Genomic DNA, 22,674 nt, shown 5'->3' with positions numbered 1-22,674 from the left:
GCCGCAGCGGCGTCCTGTCGGTTGCGGAGGTGGTTGGAAGCGCGGCGGGGTTTGCGGGAGGGCGTGCGGGCAGAGGCGGGTGCGGTTTACACTGCTAACTTAATAGTTAGTAGAGATAATCTCCCAAAAAGAACCAGAGGGTGGTGCAGCAGAAGCAACAAGCCCCAAAGTGGATAGCGGCCAAAGCAACCAGCGGAAGCTTCTTAATTACGGCTAGGCTTCTTAATTAAGTGCCCATCAAATCAAACTGCCAACGCAGGCAGCCAGCCACTCTCCAGAAGCGTATCCGGGGCCCACCAGGTGGAATCAACGTTCACCCTGCCGTGACGCCTTCTCCCCAGCTACCCCCGCCGCCTGCCTACCCCATTCACCGCACCTCCATGGCCCACGCGTCAGTGGTCCTGTGACTGGGTGGGCAGGTGAGCGTGAGTCCGTGAGAAGGAAGCAAGCCCCGTTCCGCCGTTCGCTCGTCCCATCCGATAACTTTACCGTGTGTACTGTGATTGTCGCTCTGACCCGCGGGACCCGTGCTGAAGCCTCCCACGACCCTCGCGGCACGGTGGGACATAGCGACAGGCGCATCAGACTGACCGCAGCGGTCTACCCTACCGCTCCCCCTCCCCTTGCATGTCGGCTGTAGGGGCACCCTATGGCCGCAGCGGTGCCCCCTACAGCGCCCCCTACGTGTCGGTCCCCTTCTCTCTCCCCCAGATCTAGCGTGTCACTGTTCATCACCCTAAACACTGTGCTGTGGGTCCACGAGTAATTGTTAATAGATAAAAAATTGATAGTTGGTATAGAAAATGATATTTTATAGTGGTAGTGGGGTATAGGGGGAGTATTTAGGGGGAACCGCTGCGGGAGATGAAAAAATAGGGGGAAAAATAGGGGGGAAAAGTGATATAGGCTATCCGCAACCGTTACCTCTAAAATTTTCCCCCTATATCACTTCCCCCCCTATTTTTCCCCCTATTTTTTCATCTCCCGCAGCGGTTCCCCCTAAATACTCCCCCTATACCCCACTACCACTATAAAATATCATTTTCTATACCAACTATCAATTTTTTATCTATTAACAATTACTCGTGGACCCACAGCACAGTGTTTAGGGTGATGAACAGTGACACGCTAGATCTGGGGGGAGAGAGAAGGGGACCGACACGTAGGGGCGCTGTAGGGGGCACCGCTGCGGCCATAGGGTGCCCCTACAGCCGACATGCAAGGGGAGGGGGAGCGGTAGGGTAGACCGCTGCGGTCAGTCAAGCTCCTCCCCCCTCCCCTCCCTTCCCCCCTGCCAGATAAGAGAGAAGAAACGCACGCGAGCCGCAAGCAGAATACAGCAGCACGGACGCCAGCGCCATCCTGATCTTGTTATCTCCCTTCTATTCTCCCCCGATGCGATCTCGCCAAACCCTAATCCCGCCGCATGCCGCGCGGCCGTCGCCGAAGCCCTAGCCTCGAATGTGGCGGTGACGCCCGTGCTGCTGTATTCTGCTCGCACTGGTCCTGCTCGTGGAGCACGGCGTTGGTGAGCAGGGCCAGCGCCGCGGGCGGTGCGCGCACGGAGGAGTCCGCCGGAGGCTGCCGAGGCAGCGTCAATGAGGGAGATGAGCGCGGGCTTGGCCTTGAACGCCGCGACGCGGAGGAGCTTGTAGAGGCGCGGGAGGAGCCCCCGGAGGTACACGGCGAGGTCGTCGGTGGGCTCCGAGGCCTCGACGGCGGCGGCGGCAGCGAGCGCGGCGGCCAGCTGCGCGCACTGGTCCTGCTCGTGGAGCACGGCGTCGGTGAGCGGGACCAGCACCGCGGGCGGTGCGCGCACGGATGTAGCATCCCAAAAATTCAAATCCTGAAATTTTCTCAAACTCGCTCTAAATTCAAAATGAATTTCAAATTTCATTTCAAAATGTTTGTTTGCGAGTTGATATCAGCAAATAAAATATAGTGGTCTATATTCTCTCCAAAATCCTCCTCAAAATATTCTACAAATATTTCCCAAGTGATCACCCTCAATTTCTTTTCAAAAATACTGCCCAGATATTTCCCCAGTGACCCCCTCAAATTCTTTCCAGAAATATTGCCCAAATATTCCACCAATATATCTCCAAGTATTTTCTTCCTAAGAAATATCTTTATAATCATTTTTCAAGCCCCTACAAATATTGCTTCGTAACTTTTCTCATGCTCATACGTATACGTATGCCTCCAGTGTCATACGGTGAGCTCTACAAGCTAATCTCACTTATACAAGACAAATACATGCTAATCTCCCACTAATCCTCTCATCCTCCCACTAATCCTCTCATCCCTCCTCCTAATCCCCCCACCATGGCTATAAATAGAGGGGCAAGGGCCTCCTCTCTTCCCACCCCAAGCCATTTCATGGCAACTCTCTCCCCCCACACACACCCACTCCATGTTCCACACAAGCACACACTAGCACAAGGATCGTTCGATCGTTCTTCGATCGTTCGTCCCCTGTTCTTAGTTTGTTTGTTCGTTCGTCCGATCGTTCATGGTTCGTTCGTCCGTTCGTCCGATCGTTCGATCGTTCGTCCGTTCGTTCGTCCAAATAATCTTTTTCCTACCGTTATGCTGCCGAAATTCCGATCGTTCGTTCATTCGATCATTCGATCGTTCATCGTTCGTTCATAGTTCCTATTCATCGTTCATCGTTCGTTCATAGTTCCTATTCATCGTTCATCGTTCGTTCATAGTCCCTATTCATCGTTCATCGTTCGTTCATAGTCCCTATTCATCGTTCTTCCAGATAATCTTTGTCCTGCCGTTATGCTGCCGAAATTCCGATCGTTCGTTCGTCCGATCATTCGATCGTTCGTCCGTTCGTTCGTCCAAATAATCTTTTCCTGCCGTTATGCTGTCGAAATTCCGATCGTTCGTTCGTCCGATCATTCGATCGTTCGTCCGTTCGTTCATAGTTCCTATTCATCGTTCATCGTTCGTTCATACGAACTATTCACTATCACTATTCACCATTACTATCCACCATTACTATTCATCGTTACTATTCACATACACTATTCATCATCGTTACTATTTACATTACTATTCATCATCGTTACTATTCATCATTGTTACTATTCATCGATGATATCTATAATTTCTTTTCCATCGCCACTATTCATCGTTACTAATCATCGTTACTATTCATCGGTCATCTAGTCATCCCAAATTTCAACTACTCATACATCATGCTGTCCAGTCCACCTAAGACCAGCCAGACCCATATTCCAGTCATACGAACTCCGGTGACTGTGATTTTCCTTCCAGTAGGAAACTTCCCATCTGGTCACCCATCCCAGGTTTCTCCGAGTTGAGCACGCTTAACTTTGAGATTCCTTCGAACCAGGCTCCCAAACTCAGATTCCAATAATTCTCGTTTCTAAATTTTTATCAAACTATTCCCTATCCAGCCATGTCACCCCTTAAGCATGGTTCATGTTCCAGAAAACTCCCAAAATACTCCTGTCCCATATTCTGCCTATAACTCTCATGTTCATACCAAGTCAGACGATTCATTCGTCACTATTCTCACCAACAGTGAACTTCACTGTGCTACACCACCTACACTCAGCTATAAATACACCCAGCTACCCTCTCCCTCTCCACACACACTCAACACCCTCAGCCAAGGCAAACACCCCACCCACTCAGTTACTCCGCTCTGCCGGCTACACGCATAGTGTCGCTTTGCCTCCAGTCCACCCTCCTGGTAAGCACCTCCGCTCCACCACCAGTAATATCACAACACCACATGACATAGATTCTACTCAAGACTCTACCCATCCATATATCGCTTTTCTGACCACTATACTAAATATTTGTTGGTATACTTGCTGGTTTGTATGTTTGCTTGTTCATGTTGCATAGTTATCGGAGCGTTCGTGCCATCTCGTGGAGGCCAGATCTGCAAGTCTACGCCAGGCGGTGGAGCCAGAAGCCAGTTCCGCGAGCTCTCCTTCCCCCTTCGCCGAATAAGCACGACAAGCTCACTGGATCCCTTTGATGCATAAATTACCTATGTTTTACAACCACAACCCTCAGCCTGTTATTTTATGCATGATATGATTTTAAGACAAGTTATTATGGCCACCCAGCCGCTTGCCGCAATCAATCCTGATATATTTGTTACAAATGATTTGAGGAAAGGTGTGAGTTTTCAAAAGAAAATGTTTTTCAAAATGTGTATGATGAAGGGTTTTCACCCTTATCACCTTTGAGTAGGGATAATCAGGGACTCCCTGGTTTAGGGGAGGGCCTAAGGTGATGGCTCAGCTGGTTTAGGCGTGAGCAGAAGGATTGTCCCCTCGTATAAGGACCGGTTTGTCATCTTTCACTACCTGTACTCATGATAAGTACAACCACTCGAGACTGTGTGGGCAGTCACTCAATCTGAACTCGTACGGTCCAACCCCAGGGTTATGAAGGCTGGGGAGCACCGGGAGGATAAGGAGGGGGAAAGTTTTGTCCGGTTTGGACATGGTGGTGGCCTGACTCCTTCCGGATAACCGTTAAGGTTAGGACGTGCGGGGAAAGAAAGAGATTCGGATTCGGATCTCATTGATCATGAGATCGCAGAGCCGGACTAGTGGGTAAAGTGTACACCTCTGCGCAAAGTTTGAAAACCTATTCGAATAGTCTGTGTCCACAGGAATGGACGAGTCTGGTATGGTATGGCAATTAATGTTTTGTTTTCCAAAAAAAAGAGATGCTTTTGAAAAGTGGTTTTTACAAGGTTCGGCGGTTGAGCCGTGAGCTATGGTGGACGGGAAGTCCAGTAGCTGTTTTTGAAAATGAAAACCAGTGGGAATTGCTGAGATACTTGGGTGGTGTTTGGTTCAAGAAATGTAACGCAAATGGTAATGGTAATGGTTTATGTTCGATTACTGGCGGTAACAAATTTGAATAGGCTGGTATCAAATTTTAGTGTGGTATCTGATTATGGTTGGACTAAAACAAACATGATTTAACGTTATCAGTTACCCATTACGTTACAAATATTTGAACCAAACGACACCCTGGATGGTTTAGTCCAGGGGATTTTGTTATAATACTGAAAAACTTCCTGCTCCTTTTGGAGAGGATGCGCTTTGCAAAAATACAAAATGTTTTTCAAAACAACTCTGCATAAAATATTGCTGTTTCTGCAAAATATCTTGAGCTCCACATATTCCATGCATTATATCTGATTTCCCCATTCCGCGGGTGAAGGTGGGCTGCTGAGTACGTTTGTACTCACCCTTGCTTATTTGTTGTTTTTCAGAAAAAGGAGATCGGGTAAGAGTTACGACTGTTCCCAACCTTGCCTGTGGCTGTTGGACCGCTGATTTGCTTCGCTGCGTATATCGGGCTGCTTCAGCCCCACTCTGATGATATGTCCCGAGTTGTGGACCAACTCTTAAAGTTGATCGCCACCTTTATAGGTTTGTCTCGTTTAAGCAGATTTGGTATCATCTAATGTATAAATATGTTTACTAGCCTCCTGGGACTAGTAATCGTATCACATTTGAGTCTCAGAGGATTGGGGACGCTTCAGGTGGTATCAGAGCTGTTAGGTTGGCCGCAGGACGTAACCCTTAGCCTGATCAAAAGTTTTTGAGTCCAAACTATTTTCTTAAAAAATTTTCTTGCTCTCATCCCTTCATTTCAAAAATGTTTTTCCCCTTTCCTTCTCTCAGAAGTCAGATGGAGGTTCAGTGCCAAACCAGCTTCTGCCAGAATGAAGATGGTTTCCCCAAGTTGCTGAGAGCATGCACAGTCCGCCTCAGAATCAGGAGCCAGCCAGAGTATGATGGTCGTGAGTTCGTCGAGCATGGCACAGAGAAGTGTGTCGTGACTGTATACATTGGATCCAATCCACACCATGTGGAATGGAGTGTCACTACTGCTGGGCACAGATTCAAAGACACCTGCCAAGTCGTCGCTCGCAAGGCATTGAGGGCCCTGTGTCAGATCTATGAAGAAGAAGTGGTCGACACCCCGCTCAGATTCTTTCCGCCCTTTCAGAGAGACCGTCCCGCTTGGATGGCCAGGATGCGTGCATTGGAAGAGCAGTAGCTGCTTGAGGACGACCCCTCAGTCGCGTACCTCACTGCATACCTGCTCACCCTGGATGCACAGTATGATTTCTTGGCTCGGCACCACCGTCAGATGATTGCCCGAGCAGAAGATGCAGAGAAGCGCAACCGTCAGCTCCATGTGGATCTCACCACAGCTCAAGCCCGTGCAACTGCCTTGGAGAGTCGTGAAGTCATTGCTGTTGAAGCCCTGAAGCAAGCCAAGGATGAGCACGTCCAGAAGTTGATGGAGGCCTACTTGGTAACCCATAACCAACGTAGAGCCCTGCGGATCCAAGAGCCCGCTCCATCCAACCCTGTTCAACCAATCAAAGCTGAAGACCCCCAGATTCTTGAAGGTCACCCGGTCTCTACCAGAGGAGAAAAGAAGGCTTGGGAACTACCGGAAGGAGCCATAGTCTTGGAAGGAATCCCAGTCTCCCCTAAGGCTATGGATAAGCAAGAGCACCCCGAGTCCTCCCAAGATCCCCCGCCGGAGTTGTTTGAGCCCCTCGCCATGAAGAAGATTCCAACACAATCCCTTGAGGTCAAGGAAGAAGCTGCAAGCACCCCGCCAGCACCGCCGCCCTCAGAGGAGCTAGAAGAGCCAGTCCAGCTTGAAGAAGAGTTCGACTCCGTCTTGCCATCTCAGTTGCCGCCAGAAGAAGTCATCAACATCAGCTCCCTCTTAACCCATCCAGGAGATGTCTCAGATTGAAGTTGTGCGTCAGCCTTGCCAGAAGAGAAGCTGCCAGATCTGAGTTAGTATGCCCAGTCCTCTACGTGCATTGGGTAGTGAAGTTTTTCTTCACTTTGGCCAAAGCCCTGCATGTATGAGAGGTAATCGTGTAGACTCGTGTTTTGAAAAACTCTATTTGTGTTGCCCCCTAGGGCATTTCAAAATGAATTTCGCTTGATGTTTTTGAAAGTCGCCTAGAGGGGGGGTGAATAGGGCGAAACTGAAATTTACAAATATAAACACAACTACAAGCCGGGTTAGCGTTAGAAATATAAATGAGTCCGCGAGAGAGGGCGCAAAACAAATCGCAAGCAAATGAAGAGTGTGACACGCGGATTTGTTTTACCGAGGTTCGGTTCTCGCAAACCTACTCCCCGTTGAGGAGGCCACAAAGGCCGGGTCTCTTTCAACCCTTCCCTCTCTCAAACGGTCCCTTGGACCGAGTGAGCTTCTCTTCTCAAATCACTTGGGAAACAAACTTCCCGCAAGGGCCACCACACAATTGGTGCCTCTTGCCTCAATTACAAGTGAGTGTTTGATCACAAGAAAGAATCAAGAAGGAAGGAAGCAATCCAAGCGCAAGAGCTCGAAAGAACACAAGCAAATCACTCTCTCTAATCACTAGGGCGTTGTGTGGAATTTTGAGAGGATTTGATCTCTTTGGTGTGTCTAGAATTGAATGCTAGAGCTCTTGTAGTAGTTGGGAAGTAGAAAACTTGGATGCAATGAATGGTGGGGTGGTTGGGGTATTTATAGCCCCAACCACCAACTTGACCGTTGGTGGAGGCCGTCTGTTCGATGGCGCACCGGACAGTCCGGTGCACACCGGACATGTCCGGTGCCCCCTCCATGTCATCAGTGCCGTTGGATTCTGACCGTTGGAGTTCTGACTTCTGGGCCCGTCGTGATGTCCGGTGGCGCACCGGACATGCACCGTTCACTGTCCGGTGCGCCGTTATGGGCGACTCTGACTCTGCGCGCGCTGCGCGCGCATTAAATGCTGTTGCAGGTAGCCGTTGGCGCGATTTAGCCGTTGCTCCGGAGTTGCACCGGACAGTCCGGTGCACACCGGACAGTCCGGTGAATTATAATGGACTAGCCGTTGGCGATTCCCGAAGCTGGCGAGTTCCTGAGGCCGCTCTTCCTTGGCGCACCGGACACTGTCCGGTGTACACCAGACAGTCCGGTGAATTATAGCGGAGTTGCCTCTGGAAAATCCCGAAGGTGACGAGTTGGAGCTGGAGTCCTCTGGTGCACCGGACATGTACTGTTCATTGTCCGGTGGCACACCGGACAGTCCGGTGCGCCAGACCAGAGGGGCCTTCGGTTGCCTCTTTGCCCTTTTGTTGAACCCAACACTTGGTCCTTTTTATTGACTATGTGTGAACCTTGGCACCTGTATAACTTGTAAACTAGAGCAAACTAGTTAGTCCAATATTAGTGTTGGGCAATTCAACCACCAAAATTATTTAGGAACTAGGTGTAAGCCTAATTCCCTTTCAATCTCCCCCTTTTTGGTGATTGATGCCAACACAAACCAAAGCAAATATGGAAGTGCATAATTGAACTAGTTTGCATAGTGTAAGTGCAAAGGTTGCTTTGAATTGAGCCAATAAATACTTACAAGATATGCATGGATTGTTTCTTTCATTTTTAACATTTTGGACCACGTTTGCACCACACGTTTTGTTTTTCCAAACTCTTTTGTAAATCTTTTTCAAAGTTCTTTTGCAAATAGTCAAGGGTAAATGAGTAAGATTTTACAAAGCATTTTCAAAATTTGAAATTTTCTCCCCTTGTTTCAAATGCTTTTCCTTTGACCAAACAAAACTCCCCCTAAAGGAGATCCTCCTCTTAGTGTTCAAGAGGGTTTTGATATATCATTTTTGAAATACTACTTTCTCCTCTTTTTGAACACAATAGGATACCAATTGATAAATACTTCTTGGAAAACACTAAGTTTTTGAAGTTGGTGGTGGTGCGGTCCTTTTGCTTTGGGCTCATATTCTCTCCCCCTTTGGCATGAATCGCCAAAAACGGAATTATTAGAGCCCTCGAAGTGCTTTTCTTCCCCTTTGGTCATAAATAAGTGAGTTAAGAGTATACCAAAGACGAAGTCCTTTTGCTTTGGGCTGACTCTCTCCCCAAAGACGAAGTCCTTTTGCTTTGAATTCTCCCCCTAGAGATGGAGAGAAGCTTGGAGTGACGGCGAAGGATGAGTTACGGAGTGGAAGCCTTTGTATTCGCCGAAGACTTCAATTCCCTTTCAATATACCTATGACTTGGTTTGAAATAGACTTGAAAACACATTAGTCATAGTATATATGATCAAAAGTATATAAATGAGCTATGTGTGCAATCTAGCAAAAGAAGTTGCGAGAATCAAGAATATTGAGCTCATGCCTAAGTTTGGTAAAAGTTTGTTCATCAAGAGGCTTGGTAAAAATATCGGCCAATTGATCTTTAGTGTTAATATAAGAAATCTTGATATCCCCCTTTTGTTGGTGATCCCTAAGAAAATGATACCGGATGGCTATGTGCTTAGTGCGGCTATGCTCGACGGGATTGTCGGCCATTTTGATTGCACTCTCATTATCACATAGCAAAGGGACTTTGGTTAATTTGTAACCGTAGTCCCGCAGGGTTTGCCTCATCCAAAGCAATTGCGCGCAACAATGGCCTGCGGCAATGTACTCGGCTTCGGCGGTGGACAGAGCGACCGAATTTTGCTTCTTTGAAGCTCAAGACACCAAGGATCTTCCCAAGAACTGGCAAGTCCCCGATGTGCTCTTCCTATTAATTTTGCACCCCGCCCAATCGGCATCCGAATAACCAATCAAATCAAATGTGGATCCCCGAGGGTACCAAAGCCCAAACTTAGGAGTATAAGCCAAATATCTCAAGATTCGTTTTACGGCCGTAAGGTGGGATTCCTTAGGGTCGGATTGGAATCTTGCACACATGCAAACGGAAAGCATAATGTCCGGTCGAGATGCACATAAGTAAAGCAATGAACCAATCATCGACCGGTATACCTTTTGATCCACGGACTTACCTCCCGTGTCGAGGTCGAGATGCCCATTGGTTCCCATGGGTGTCTTGATGGGCTTGGCATCCTTCATTCCAAACTTGGTTAGAATGTCTTGAGTGTACTTCGTTTGGCTAATGAAGGTGCCCTCTTGGAGTTGCTTGACTTGGAATCCTAGAAAATACTTCAACTCCCCCATCATAGACATCTCGAACTTTTGTGTCATGATCCTACTAAATTCCTCACATGTAGATTCGTTAGTAGACCCAAATATAATATCATCAACATAAATTTGGCATACGAACAAATCATTTTCAAGAGTTTTAGTGAACAAGGTAGGATCGGCTTTTCCGACTTTGAAGCCATTAGCAATAAGGAAATCTCTAAGGCATTCATACCATGCTCTTGGGGCTTGCTTGAGCCCATAAAGCGCCTTAGAGAGCCTATAGACATGGTTAGGATACTTACTATCTTCAAAGCCGGGAGGTTGCTCAACATAGACCTCTTCCTTGATTGGTCCGTTGAGGAAGGCACTTTTCACGTCCATTTGATAAAGCTTAAAGCCATGGTAAGTAGCATAGGCCAATAATATGCGAATTGACTCAAGCCTAGCTACGGGTGCATAGGTTTCACCGAAATCCAAACCTTCGACTTGGGAGTATCCCTTGGCCACAAGTCGAGCTTTGTTCCTTGTCACCACACCATGCTCATCTTGCTTGTTGCGGAAGACCCATTTGGTTCCTACAACATTTTGATTAGGACGTGGAACCAAATGCCATACCTCATTTCTAGTGAAGTTGTTGAGCTCCTCTTGCATCGCCACCACCCAATCCGAATCTTGAAGTGCTTCCTCTACCCTGTGTGGCTCAATAGAGGAAACAAAAGAGTAATGCTCACAAAAATGTGCAACACGAGATCTAGTGGTTACCCCCTTTTGAATGTCGCCTAGAATGGTATCGACGGGGTGATCTCGTTGAATTGCTTGGTGGACTCTTGGGTGTGGCGGCCTTTGCTCTTCATCCTCCTTGTCTTGATCATTTACATCTCCCCCTTGATCATTGCCGTCATCTTGAGGTGGCTCATTTGCTTGATCTTCTACTTCATCAACTTGAGCTTCATCCTCATTTTGAGTTGGTGGAGATGCTTGCGTGGAGGAGGATGGTTGATCTTGTGTTTTTTGGAGGCTCTTCGGATTCCTTAGGACACACATCCCCGATGGACATGTTCCTTAGTGCGATGCACGGAGCCTCTTCATCACCTATCTCATCAAGATCAACTTGCTCTACTTGAGAGCCGTTAGTCTCATCAAACACAACGTCACATGAGACTTCAACTAGTCCAGTGGACTTGTTAAAGACCCTATATGCCCTTGTGTTTGAGTCATAACCAAGTAAAAAACCTTCTACAGTTTTAGGAGCAAATTTAGATTTTCTACCTCTTTTAACAAGAATAAAGCATTTGCTACCAAAAACTCTAAAATATGAAATGTTGGGCTTTTTACCGGTTAGGAGTTCATAGGATGTCTTCTTGAGGATTCGGTGAAGATACAACCGATTGATGGCGTAGCAAGCGGTGTTGACCGCCTCGGCCCAAAACCGATCCGAAGTCTTGTACTCATCAAGCATGGTCCTTGCCATGTCCAATAGAGTTCGATTCTTCCTCTCCACTACACCATTTTGTTGAGGGGTGTAGGGAGAAGAGAACTCATGCTTGATGCCCTCCTCCTCAAGAAAGCCTTCAATTTGAGAGTTCTTGAACTCCGTCCCGTTATCGCTTCTTATTTTCTTGATCCTTAAGCCGAACTCATTTTGAGCCCGTCTCAAGAATCCTTTTAAGGTCTCTTGGGTTTGAGATTTTTCCTGTAAAAAGAATACCCAAGTGAAGCGAGAATAATCATCCACAATAACTAGACAGTACTTACTCCCGCCGATGCTTATGTAAGTAATCGGGCCGAATAGATCCATGTGTAGGAGCTCCAGTGGTCTGTCGGTCGTCATGATGTTCTTGTGTGGATGATGGGTGCCAACTTGCTTCCCGGCCTGGCATGCGCTACAAATCCTGTCTTTCTCAAAATGAACATTTGTTAATCCTAAAATGTGTTCTCCCTTTAGAAGCTTATGAAGATTCTTCATTCCAACATGGGCTAGTCGGCGGTGCCAGAGCAAACCCATGTTAGTCTTAGCAATTAAGCAAGTGTCGAGTTTAGCTCTATCAAAATCTACCAAGTATAGCTGACCCTCTAACACTCCCTTAAATGCTATTGAATCATCACTTCTTCTAAAGACAGTGACACCTACATCAGTGAATAGACAGTTGTAGCCCATTTGACATAATTGTGAAACGGAAAGCAAATTGTAATCTAAAGAATCTACAAGAAAAACATTGGAAATAGAATGGTCAGGAGATATAGCAATTTTACCAAGACCTTTGACCAAACCTTGATTTCCATCCCCGAATGTGATAGCTCGTTGGAGATCTTGATTTTTCTCGTAGGAGGAGAACATCCTTTTCTCCCCTGTCATATGGTTTGTGCACCCGCTGTCGAGTATCCAACTTGAGCCCCCGGATGCATAAACCTACAAAACAATTTTAGTTCTTGACTTTAGGTACCCAAATGGTTTTGGGTCCTTTGGCATTAGAAATAAGAACTTTGGGTACCCAAACACAAGTCTTGGAGCCCTTGTGTTTGCCCCCAACAAACTTGGCAACTACCTTGCCGGATTTGTTAGTCAAAACATAAGATGCATCAAAAGTCTTAAATGAAATGGCATGTTCATTTGATGCATTAGAAGTTTTCTTTCTAGGCAACTTGGCATGGGTTGGTTGCCTAGAGCTAGATGTCTCACCCTTATACATAAAAGCATGGTTAGGGCCAGAGTGAGACTTCCTAGAATGAGTTCTCCTAATTTTGCTCTCGGGATAACCGGCAGGGTACAAAATGTAACCCTCGTTATCCTGAGGCATGGGAGCCTTGCCCTTAACAAAGTTAGACAAGTTCTTAGGAGGGGCATTAAGTTTGACATTGTCTCCCCTTTGGAAGCCAATGCCATCCTTGATGCCAGGGCGTCTCCCATTATAAAGCATGCTACGAGCAAATTTAAATTTCTCATTTTCTAAGTTGTGCTCGACAATTTTAGCATCTAGTTTAGCTATATGATCATTTTGTTGCTTAATTAAGATCATGTGATCATGTATAGCATTGATATCAACATCTCTACATCTAGTACAAATAGAAACATGCTCACCATTAGATGTAGAGGGTTTGCAAGATTTTAATTCAACAACCTTAGCATGTAATATATCATTCTCACTTCTAAGGTTGGAAAGAGTAACATTGCAAACATCAAAATCCTTAGCCTTAGCAATCAAATTTTCATTTTCTATTCTAAGGCTATCAAGAGAAATGTTTAATTCTTCAATCCTAGCAAGCAAATCATCATTATTATCTCTAAGATTGGGAATTGAAACATTACAAACATGAGAATCAACCTTAGCTAATAAATTAGCATTTTCATTTCTAAGGTTGTCTATTGTCTCATGGCAAGTGCTTAGCTCACTAGATAATTTTTCACATTTCTCAATTTCTAGAGCATAAGCATTTTTAACCTTAACATGTTTCTTGTTTTCTTTAATTAGAAAATCCTCTTGGGAATCCAAAAGGTCATCTTTTTCATGAATAGCACTAATCAATTCATTCAATTTTTCTTTTTGTTCTACGTTAAGATTTGCAAAAAGAGAACGCAAGTTATCTTCCTCATCACTAACATTATCATCACTAGAGGATTCATATTTAGTGGAGGATCTTGATTTTACCTTCTTTTTGCCGTCCTTTGCCATGAGGCACTTGTGGCCGACGTTGGGGAAGAGGAGTCCCTTGGTGACGGCGATGTTGGCGGCGTCCTCGTCGTCGGAGGAGTCGCTTGAGCTTCCGTCGGAGTCCCACTCCCGACAAACATGGGCATCGCCGCCCTTCTTCTTGTAGTACCTCTTCTTCTCCTTTCTCCTCCCCTTCTTGTCGTCGCCTATGTCACTATCACTTGATAATGGACATTTAGCAATAAAGTGACCGGGCTTACCACACTTGTAGCAAACCTTCTTGGAGCGGGACTTGTAGTCTTTCCCTCTCCTTTGCTTGAGGATTTGGCGGAAGCTCTTGATGACGAGCGCCATTTCCTCATTGTCGAGCTTGGAGGCGTCTATTGGTTGTCGACTTGGTGTAGCCTCCTCCTTCTTTTCCTCCGTTGCTTTGAATGCGACGGGTTGAGCTTCGGATGTGGTGGAATCATCAAGCTCGTTGATCTTCCTTGAGCCTTCGATCATGCACTCAAAACTTACAAAATTCCCGATAACTTCCTCGGGGGTCATTTTAGTATATCTAGGATTACCACGAATTAATTGAACTTGAGTGGGGTTAAGGAAAATAAGAGATCTTAGAATAACCTTAACCACCTCGTGGTCATCCCACTTTACGCTCCCGAGGTTGCGCACTTGATTCACCAAGGTCTTGAGCCGGTTGTACATGTGTTGTGGCTCCTCCCCTTTGCGAAGCCGGAACCGACCGAGCTCCCCCTCGATCGTTTCCCGCTTGGTGATCTTGGTGAGCTCGTCTCCCTCGTGCGCGGTCTTGAGCACATCCCAAACCTCCTTGGCGCTCTTCAACCCTTGTACTTTGTTATACTCCTCTCTACTTAGAGAGGCGAGAAGTATTGTTGTCGCTTGAGAGTTGAAGTGCTCGATTTGGGCCACCTCATCCTCATCATAGCCTTTATCCCCTACGGATGGTACCTGTGCACCAAACTCAACAACATCCCATATACTTTTGTGGAGTGAGGTTAGATGAAATCGCATTAAATCACTCCACCTAGCATAATCTTCACCATCAAAGGTTGGTGGTTTGCCTAATGGGACGGAAAGTAAAGGTGCATTTTTAGAAATGCGAGGGTAATGTAGTGGGATCTTACTAAACTTCTTACGCTCTTGGCGTTTAGAAGTTACGGAGGGCGCATCGGAGCCGGAGGTCGATGTTGATGAAGTGTCGGTCTCGTAGTAGACCACTTTCCTCATCCTTTTGTGCTTGTCCCCTCTCCGATGTGGCTTGTGGGAGGAAGATCTCTCCTTCTTCTCTTTGTGGTGCGAAGAAGATTTCTTCTCCTTTCCTTTGTTGGAGGAGCTCTTCTTCTTCTCCCTCCTCTTGGTGCGGGATTCTTCCGATGAAGTGCTCCCGTGACTTGTAGTGGGCTTTTCGCCGGTCTCCATCTCCTTCTTGGCGTGATCTCCCGACATCACTTCGAGCGGTTAGGCTCTAATGAAGCACCAGACTTTGATACCAATTGAAAGTCGCCTAGAGGGGGGGGGGTGAATAGGGCGAAACTGAAATTTACAAATATAAACACAACTACAAGCCGGGTTAGCGTTAGAAATATAAATGAGTCCGCGAGAGAGGGCGCAAAACAAATCGCAAGCAAATGAAGAGTGTGACACGCGGATTTGTTTTACCGAGGTTCGGTTCTCGCAAACCTACTCCCCGTTGAGGAGGCCACAAAGGCCGGGTCTCTTTCAACCCTTCCCTCTCTCAAACGGTCCCTTGGACCGAGTGAGCTTCTCTTCTCAAATCACTTGGGAAACAAACTTCCCGCAAGGGCCACCACACAATTGGTGCCTCTTGCCTCAATTACAAGTGAGTGTTTGATCACAAGAAAGAATCAAGAAGGAAGGAAGCAATCCAAGCGCAAGAGCTCGAAAGAACACAAGCAAATCACTCTCTCTAATCACTAGGGCGTTGTGTGGAATTTTGAGAGGATTTGATCTCTTTGGTGTGTCTAGAATTGAATGCTAGAGCTCTTGTAGTAGTTGGGAAGTAGAAAACTTGGATGCAATGAATGGTGGGGTGGTTGGGGTATTTATAGCCCCAACCACCAACTTGACCGTTGGTGGAGGCCGTCTGTTCGATGGCGCACCGGACAGTCCGGTGCACACCAGACATGTCCGGTGCCCCCTCCACGTCATCAGTGCCGTTGGATTCTGACCGTTGGAGTTCTGACTTCTGGGCCCGCCGTGATGTCCGGTGGCGCACCGGACATGCACCGTTCACTGTCCGGTGCGCCGTTATGGGCGACTCTGACTCTGCGCGCGCTGCGCGCGCATTAAATGCTGTTGCAGGTAGTACACCGGACAGTCCGGTGAATTATAGCGGAGTTGCCTCTGGAAAATCCCAAAGGTGACGAGTTGGAGCTGGAGTCCTCTAGTGCACCGGACATGTACTGTTCACTGTCCGGTGGCACACCGGACAGTCCGGTGCGCCAGACCAGAGGGGCCTTCGGTTGCCTCTTTGCCCTTTTGTTGAACCCAACACTTGGTCCTTTTTATTGACTATGTGTGAACCTTGGCACCTGTATAACTTGTAAACTAGAGCAAACTAGTTAGTCCAATATTAGTGTTGGGCAATTCAACCACCAAAATTATTTAGGAACTAGGTGTAAGCCTAATTCCCTTTCAGTTTTCTCCCCTTTTGAGTGCATATGTGATGCTTTAACGTTAGTGCTCATAAGTTGCATTTAGCATAGTTCTCAATTCAGGAGTCAAGCAATAGTAGTTATGCTTAGCCCCCGAATCTGAGTAGCCCGTGCTTTGGAAAAACTCTATTCTTCCCTTATTCAAAACATTTGATTTGTTTGTGCTTATCATTGCTGAGCTTGTGTGTTTTCTTTTCGTTTTTCTTAAAAAGGTTTTCTCTAAAAACATAGATCACAAATTAGAGCTAATCCTTACCTTATGCTTCCATTCTCATCTTAACCCATCTGAAGAGAAAAGTGCCTTACCCAAGAAGATACCGGGAAGCTTACCCTTGAAGCATAAAATAAGCTACAGAGGAACCTGTCCAGTCGCTCAGTCAAAAGGACCGACCGTGAGAATCAAAGCACTGCCCCTGAGTCAAGGTAAACAGGAAAAGAGGACAGAAGGAGTTATTACCATACAGAGAGGCAAAGATTCTTGCAACCAGAGACCACAAACATCAGGGTCATTGACCCCACCACTCACCCGTGCCCCTCGCACGCGTGCCCGCCTCCATGCGCACTACCACCGCCCCACGCCCCCCTTTGCAGTGCACTACCGCCGCCCACGCCACCTTTGCAGCGCACCCACCGCCATCGTCGCCGGCAACAGGCCCCCCCTTCACCTTGTCGCACCTGCTGCCTCGTGTCAGCTACTCCATCACCGCCACTCCGCACCCAAGCACCCCCGCTCGCCTATAAATCCCCCCCCCCACCGGCTCCCTCAACTCCCATCTCGCTCAAAGCAAAGCACACTCCAGATAAACCTCCCTGCCAAATAGCAAGCAACTCCATTTTCCACTCCCTCGCCCCTAAGATCACAATGCTCGGTGATTCTTGGGTTGAAGACTGTTGTACATGGTTTATAGTCTTTGGTTTCCTCCTCTGTATGATGGTAATACTCATCGATAGAATCCTCCAGTGGGAAGAGCAAAGAGAAAGAAAGAGGCAGTGAAAAGTGAAAAGTGAGAAGAGAAAAGAAGATAGTGAAGAGAAGATAAGAAGAAGGTTCTCCCAGAATCAACCATGTGCCAGTCATCCCTCCGCAGCCAGCTCAAGCAGCAACAGCAGCAGAAGGACCCGTAACACCCTTGTTATGTGGTACTTCAAGGAGTTCAAATCCCCAAGATTCAAGAGTTCTACCCTCATTCTTTTTAAGTGGGGTAGTATTCCAGTAAGGTTCCTGCTGTGGAGAAAAAGGAGAAGACTTGTAGCAAGCTTGTCGAGGACCAGATCATCAAAGCATATAAGTTTCTGGATGAGAAGTGGTCACCCAAGTTCCGTTGATGAAGCACCAGAAGAACAATCAAGGAAGGAATCCATTTGGGAGTTCGCAAGAGAAAGGTTTGCGTGTTGGCATCGATGCTTCTTCAATAAGCTAGCTGCCAAGCGAAAGCTAGAAGCCTGAAGATGATCTTTGAGTAGCCAGAATCAGCGTTTGCAATCAGCAACCGAATGCTCCTGAAAGGCCAGATTTTGTTGAAGTTCCATCTCCTCGAAGAGTCTGCAAAGTGAAGATATGTAGCTGAAGTAAAGCTATACCCATAACCCTTCTAAGCCGAATCTCGAGGACGAGATTCCTTTTAAGTGGGGTAGATTTGTAGCATCCCAAAAATTCAAATCCTGAAATTTTCTCAAACTCGCTCTAAATTCAAAATGAATTTCAAATTTCATTTCAAAATGTTTGTTTGCGAGTTGATATCAGCAAATAAAATATAGTGGTCTATATTCTCTCCAAAATCCTCCTCAAAATATTCTACAAATATTTCCCAAGTGATCACCCTCAATTTCTTTTCAAAAAAACTGCCCAGATATTTCCCCAGTGACCCCCTCAAATTCTTTCCAGAAATATTGCCCAAATATTCCACCAATATATCTCCAAGTATTTTCTTCCTAAGAAATACCTTTATAATCATTTTTCAAGCCCCTACAAATATTTCTTCGTAACTTTTCTCATGCTCATACGTATACGTATGCCTCCAGTGTCATACGGTGAGCTCTACAAGCTAATCTCACTTATACAAGACAAATACATGCTAATCTCCCACTAATCCTCTCATCCTCCCACTAATCCTCTCATCCCTCCCCCTAATCCCCCCACCATGGCTATAAATAGAGGGGCAAGGGCCTCCTCTCTTCCCACCCCAAGCCATTTCATGGCAACTCTCTCTCCCCCACACACACCCACTCCATGTTCCACACAAGCACACACTAGCACAAGGATCGTTCGATCGTTCTTCGATCGTTCGTCCCCTGTTCTTAGTTTGTTTGTTCGTTCGTCCGATCGTTCATGGTTCGTTCGTCCGTTCGTCCGATCGTTCGATCGTTCGTCCGTTCGTTCGTCCAAATAATCTTTTTCCTACCGTTATGCTGCCGAAATTCCGATCGTTCGTTCATTCGATCATTCGATCGTTCATCGTTCGTTCATAGTTCCTATTCATCGTTCATCGTTCGTTCATAGTTCCTATTCATCGTTCATCGTTCGTTCATAGTCCCTATTCATCGTTCATCGTTCGTTCATAGTCCCTATTCATCGTTCTTCCAGATAATCTTTGTCCTGCCGTTATGCTGCCGAAATTCCGATCGTTCGTTCGTCCGATCATTCGATCGTTCGTCCGTTCGTTCGTCCAAATAATCTTTTCCTGCCGTTATGCTGTCGAAATTCCGATCGTTCGTTCGTCCGATCATTCGATCGTTCGTCCGTTCGTTCATAGTTCCTATTCATCGTTCATCGTTCGTTCATACGAACTATTCACTATCACTATTCACCATTACTATCCACCATTACTATTCATCGTTACTATTCACATACACTATTCATCATCGTTACTATTTACCATTACTATTCATCATCGTTACTATTCATCGATGATATCTATAATTTCTTTTCCATCGCCACTATTCATCGTTACTAATCATCGTTACTATTCATCGGTCATCTAGTCATCCCAAATTTCAACTACTCATACATCATGCTGTCCAGTCCACCTAAGACCAGCCAGACCCATATTCCAGTCATACGAACTCCGGTGACTGTGATTTTCCTTCCAGTAGGAAACTTCCCATCTGGTCACCCATCCCAGGTTTCTCCGAGTTGAGCACGCTTAACTTTGAGATTCCTTCGAACCAGGCTCCCAAACTCAGATTCCAATAATTCTCGTTTCTAAATTTTTATCAAACTATTCCCTATCCAGCCATGTCACCCCTTAAGCATGGTTCATGTTCCAGAAAACTCCCAAAATACTCTTGTCCCATATTCTGCCTATAACTCTCATGTTCATACCAAGTCAGACGATTCATTCGTCACTATTCTCACCAACAGTGAACTTCACTGTGCTACACCACCTACACTCAGCTATAAATACACCCAGCTACCCTCTCCCTCTCCACACACACTCAACACCCTCAGCCAAGGCAAACACCCCACCCACTCAGTTACTCCGCTCTGCCGGCTACACGCATAGTGTCGCTTTGCCTCCAGTCCACCCTCCTGGTAAGCACCTCCGCTCCACCACCAGTAATATCACAACACCACATGACATAGATTCTACTCAAGACTCTACCCATCCATATATCGCTTTTCTGACCACTATACTAAATATTTGTTGGTATACTTGCTGGTTTGTATGTTTGCTTGTTCATGTTGCATAGTTATCGGAGCGTTCGTGCCATCTCGTGGAGGCCAGATTTGCAAGTCTACGCCAGACGGTGGAGCCAGAAGCCAGTTCCGCGAGCTCTCCTTCCCCCTTCGCCGAATAAGCACGGCAAGCTCACTGGATCCCTTTGATGCATAAATTACCTATGTTTTACAACCACAACCCTCAGCCTGTTATTTTATGCATGATATGATTTTAAGACAAGTTATTATGGCCACCCAGCCGCTTGCCGCAATCAATCCTGATATATTTGTTACAAATGATTTGAGGAAAGGTGTGAGTTTTCAAAAGAAAATGTTTTTCAAAATGTGTATGATGAAGGGTTTTCACCCTTATCACCTTTGAGTACGGATAATCAGGGACTCCCTGGTTTAGGGGAGGGCCTAAGGTGATGGCTCAGCTGGTTTAGGCGTGAGCAGAAGGATTGTCCCCTCGTATAAGGACCGGTTTGTCATCTTTCACTACCTATACTCATGATAAGTACAACCACTTGAGACTGTGTGGGCAGTCACTCAATCTGAACTCGTACGTCCAACCCCAGGGTTATGAAGGCTGGGGAGCACCGGGAGGATAAGGAGGGGGAAAGTTTTGTCCGGTTTGGACATGGTGGTGGCCTGACTCCTTCCAGATAACCGTTAAGGTTAGGACGTGCGGGGAAAGAAAGAGATTCGGATTCGGATCTCATTGATCATGAGATCGCAGAGCCGGACTAGTGGGTAAAGTGTACACCTCTGCGCAGAGTTTGAAAACCTATTCGAATAGTCTGTGTCCACAGGAATGGACGAGTCTGGTATGGTATGGCAATTAATGTTTTGTTTTCCAAAAAAAAAGAGATGCTTTTGAAAAGTGGTTTTTACAAGGTTCGGCGGTTGAGCCGTGAGCTATGGTGGACGGGAAGTCCAGTAGCTGTTTTTGAAAATGAAAACCAGTGGGAATTGCTGAGATACCTGGATGGTTTAGTCCACGGGATTTTGTTATAATACTGAAAAACTTCCTGCTCCTTTTGGAGAGGATGCGCTTTGCAAAAATACAAAATGTTTTTCAAAACAACTCTGCATAAAATATTGTTGTTTCTGCAAAATATCTTGAGCTCCACATATTCCATGCATTATATCTGATTTCCCCATTCCGCGGGTGAAGGTGGGCTGCTGAGTACGTTTGTACTCACCCTTGCTTATTTGTTGTTTTTCAGAAAAAGGAGATCGGGTAAGAGTTACGACTGTTCCCAACCTTGCCTGTGGCTGTTGGACCGCTGATTTGCTTCGTTGCGTATATCGGGCTGCTTCAGCCCCACTCTGATGATATGTCCCGAGTTGTGGACCAACTCTTAAAGTTGATCGCCACCTTTATAGGTTTGTCTCGTTTAAGCAGATTTGGTATCATCTAATGTATAAATGTGTTTACTAGCCTCCTGGGACTAGTAATCGTATCACATTTGAGTCCCAGAGGATTGGGGACGCTTCAACGGAGGAGGGACGCGGCGCAGCGCGGCGGCCAGGAGCCTGGTCACGAGCGGCGCGACGGCGTCCCGTGGGTGCTCCCCAGCGACGAGCGCCAGCAGCCGGATCATGTGCTGTCGGTTGTGGAGGTGGTTGGAAGCGCGGCGGGATTTGCGGGAGGGCGTGTGGGCAGAGACGGGGGCGGTCTACACTTCTATTAGTAGAGATTATCAATTTGAGATAAAATAGGAGGACTATTCGATTGGATTCGAGATAAATGGGCTCTTGCCTGAACTAAGCGGGCTCAATACTCCCAGCTCCGAAAGCCCTCTGAGTATTTTGGATTGAGCCTCGGGAATGTGAATGGGCCCAAAATTAACCAGGCCTGGGTGGAGCCCAGTCCTTGGAGCTGGAATTTGCGGGATACTAGCTTCGCTTTCCTGATTCCTGAACCGCTCCACGTCTCCACCTCGTTCTCATCCCAGCTCTTCCATCTGGCCTCTCTAAGAGATCTGATTTGTTCCCTCGTGCAGACTGTAGAGCCCCAATCGGAGAAGGTAAATTTTTAGTGTACCCTATTTTTTTCTTTGCAATTTTGATTAGTGATGTTTAGTGTATTTTCTGTTTCATATTTACACTATTTTATATTATATTTGTATTTTAATGTTTGCGCTTATAGACTTAAATGTTAAATCTATAGTTTCATATGTTGTTGTTATCTTTATGTTTTGAATTGTATACCAAATCATTATAGTCATACTAAATAATCTATGAAATTTTTATGGCATACCTCATAAAAAAATCCTAGCTACGCCACTGAATCTAGTAGTTGTGTTTGTTGGGTACCGCATAAAATAAATTGTTGTTTTGCCCATCTCAGTTTTGTCTCTTTGTTGTTATATCATCCAGTATCTATGACTTATGGGACCATTTATGTCTATAATTTATGGGTCCTATAATGAAGCCCATAAATTATAATGGCAAAGTTGTAAATCTCGCATCTCTTTTTCTCTACCAGGCATGAAGGAGCCTAGCCTAAGAGCATCTCCAAGATACCCTTAAAACCTTGATCCTAATCTTTATTTTAGAAAAAAAGGGAAAAATGCCTTCAACAGTACCCTAAGCAGTGTCTCTAAAGACCTAAACTACCGCAGGCGAAAACAAACCTCTCCACGATGCAAACCTCT

The sequence above is a fragment of the Zea mays genome, chromosome 2 (genome assembly GCF_902167145.1).
Source record: "Zea mays cultivar B73 chromosome 2, Zm-B73-REFERENCE-NAM-5.0, whole genome shotgun sequence".
NCBI lineage: Eukaryota > Viridiplantae > Streptophyta > Magnoliopsida > Poales > Poaceae > Zea > Zea mays.
The sequence above is the reverse complement of the archived record's forward strand: the minus strand, read 5'-3'. Positions refer to the sequence as shown.